Genomic DNA, 3,971 nt, shown 5'->3' on the forward strand with positions numbered 1-3,971 from the left:
AATTTATATTCTTTCTTTTTTTATGTTATTTTATTATTTTTTTTTTTTTTTGGATAAACGAAGAAAAGAAATAATACTAAAATGCTTCTGGACACTCCAAATGTCTATATTCTTTGAATTAATGTTGATTTAATGTATGTATATATAGTTTTTTTTCTTTGACCAATTAATGTAGATTTAACATTAATATATTATCATCCTAAAACAAAATTATGTCATTATTTAATCATGCATTAATAAATAATCAAGAATATTTCACTCATATGATAATTATTTAAAGTATTATTTTAAAAAATATTTGTGATGATTGCCCGATACAATCAAAAAATTATAATATAAAAACATCGATATGCATTTTTTTCTTAATATTTGAATTTGATATTAATTTTAATATTAATATTTTTGTTTCAAATTTACTCAAAATATATTCAAATAAGTAGTTTTAATGAACAATTTTAGGTTTATTTGGATAAATTTCTACCAAAAGATTTTTTCAAGTGATTTTTTTAGAATATATTTTAAAAAAGAAAAAAATTTATATTTGGATTTTATATAAAAAATATTTTTTATTTAATAATTATGTTTTTGTACAATAATATAAAAATATTATTTATTTATTTATTATATGAAAAAATCTTTTTTTTATAAAATNNNNTATTTATTATATTAAAAATATTTAATAAAGTGAAAAAGGTCTTTTAAAAAAAGGTAAATTATAGTTTTTAAAAAAATATATTTTATTTTTTTAATATTTTTATTTTTATTACTAAAATTTTATCAAATACACTAAAAAGTATATAAAAAATATATTTTTTTTTTAATTAACGACACCTAAACAAGCTCTTTATTAAGGAATTAGCTTTCAATTAACAATTAGTCAATAAAATATTACGTAAATGAATAAAGATAAAAAGGACAAAATTAAGAAAAGATATATTAATTAATTGTTTATTGAAAAAAATGTTTTCAATTTATTCCCTTCAAACTAAATGAAAATTATTTAGGACCGAAAGAAATATTTGAACAGTTCTTTAAAAACAATTTGATAAACACTTTTGTTTTATATTATGAAATAATAGAGATCATCACACTATTTTATATATATCCAGAGTAATGACTAATGATCATCCACTAGATAGATATCTGATTTAGAATCCAAAATAAGAAGAAAAATGATAATTATTATTATTATTATTTGTATACACTTTTAAATATAAAAGGTTATTTTGTTATGGTAGTCAGAATTTAATTTTCGTATAAAGAGATTCATGGGTAAATACAATAACATGGTCTTAAGAATTTTTGTAATCCCATAAAATTTTCTATATTTTTTACAATTTACAACAATTCTAAATCCATATTTTCGCATTTCACTCCATGAATCTCATTTTAAAATATTACACCAAAATTAAAATCATATCAATTTTTTTTAGCCCAAATTTATTTTTGTGTTTCATATAGAAATATATTTTATTTTATTTTGAGAGGTAGGATTCATAAAAAATAAACATCCAAATTAATTTTTATCAACACATTTTTTATCAATTACTTTGATTTTTTAATAGATTTTTATTCTTTAGAAGTTCTAAAAGTTTGTTTGAACTAAAATGTCTAATTTTAAAATTTTTAGAGACTAATTTAAATATCTACTTATTAACTTATTATTTTATAATGTATCTGAAATAGAAATCAAAAGAAATCAATCCTGAAATGAAAAAAACATTATAATCACCTGAAAATTATTTCTCCATCCCTAAGTATTTGAAATGGAATTTGATACCAAAATCAGGGACGGATCCAGAAATGATATTATGGGAGGTCAATAACACATATAATATTAAAAATTATGTAAAAAAATTATATAATATAAGATGTATTACAAAAATATATCGACAGAAAATATATTTTAAAGTAAAAAAAAAATATGTGTATACTTTTTACTAACGAAGTAGTCAATTCTTCGTATCATAAAATTCACCGATAATGGAATTTGTGTCAAATTTGTCAGTAATTTTCTTTTCAATATAATTAAAAGACAATTAGCAAAAAAATCATCTTTTATTTTGTTTCTAAGTTATTTTTCACAATATTCATAGTTGAAACTTGAAAAAGATCTCTTAATTGTAGTAGTTGAACAGAGAAAATTAATATCAAATGAATAAAAAAGACGACCATAAGAAGAAAAAGAATTCACTTTATGAGATTTAAAAATTTTTATTTAATTAAAAAATATTAGTAATAATATCTTTTTCAGATTTCTTTAATATTATTACTTATTTTTTAGATATTAAAAATTATTAATATTTAAATTAGATTAAACTTTTATTTATATTAAACTAAATACTAAATATTTTTTTAAAAAAATTAAATTATATACATAATAATTTATTACTATTAAAAAAAATTGAGGGGGTCGAGGCCGCCACTCGCCCCCTTATGTCCGTTCCTGACCAAAATTAGTATGTATTTTAATAACGGTTCAAGTAAAATTAAGTTAAAATTTACATTAAGAATATAAAAATTTATAGTGGCTTAGTCTTTTTTATTGTTTTAAGATTGGAGATTTATGCGGATAATGAAAAAAACACTTGTATGCATTGTATAATGGAAAAAAACTCCTTGTCTTACTTTTTAAGTTGGGTTAGACCCGAGCTGAACTACCAGAGAAACTCAAATTAGTATCCAATTGGATAAGGGTAATATGCCCAACATTATTAAACCTTATTGGGTTGAGGGTAATCAGGGGCGGAGCTTATAAGGGGCAAATTTTTGTTAAAAAAATTAGTAATACTTTTTTAAAAAATAAAAAATATTTAATTAACTCAAATATTTTACTATGATTTAAAATATTAAAGTTTAATTTTTATTTCTTGCTTTTATTACATAATAATTTTTATTTTTAAACATTCAAAACATGTTGGATTTGGACTGAACTGAGTGTTTCGCATTTCGCAGCTCTCTATTCAATAAGCAAAATTTTCTCTACCTTTGAGTTCAAATAGAAAAAATGAGATATTTTTTATTTATGTAATTTAATATTATTTTATATTTTACTGTTTATTTAATTTAATTTTTTATATGATAAAAATATTAGAATATTCAATAAGTATTGATATTATTATATTTGTATAAATTGATAAAAAAATTCAATAAATATTATAAATTTTAAAATTTGTCCTTCTAATTTCTTTTTTATATATTTTACAGGATATATATTCAAATTTTTATATAAAATAATCTTGAAAAATCAAAGAATTAATGCATTTTTTAAGAAGAAGGCTAATATTCAAGAAGGAGAACATATAACTTTTATAATATCAACACCTGTAGATAATTCTTCGACTTTAATGAATCACGAAAAAAGTGAGATACAACTTTCAAAAATTCAAAGAGTTGCATCTGATGAGTTTGACCTTAATTCTTTGGAATGAAACCCTAGAAAACGACTTCAAATTCGGCAATATCATCCAAATCAGAGAGATGAGGTTAGACGAATTTATCTTAAATGTGATCCATATCAAAAACATCTTGACAATTATCTTTTATTTGCCCCCCAAATTTTATTTCAAACTCCGCCACTGAGGGTAACGACCCAACTTTTGACATGTCATGACAAATACCAATCATAAGATATCTTCATTCAGTTGACCTATGAAACTCTAGACTTTGTATTACGTATATAGATATAATCCTATCACACTATTAGAATCACGTAAGTTAGCCAAATTAATATTTTCGTAATTAAAATTTAAAACATATATAAATGAAAACACACATTCACACAATAAAAAAAAATACATATATTCCAACAATTAGTATATAATAGACTTATATACATATAATATAATACATATGAGACTCTAGGACCTAATCCACACAAGAGTCTCTAATTTAAAATTTGGACTAGTTTCGAGATAGTAAAATTCTACCACTCAGAAAATACTAACAAAGAGAGAAAAAATCTTCTAGAC

The sequence above is a fragment of the Arachis duranensis genome, chromosome 8 (genome assembly GCF_000817695.3).
Source record: "Arachis duranensis cultivar V14167 chromosome 8, aradu.V14167.gnm2.J7QH, whole genome shotgun sequence".
Lineage (NCBI taxonomy): Eukaryota > Viridiplantae > Streptophyta > Magnoliopsida > Fabales > Fabaceae > Arachis > Arachis duranensis.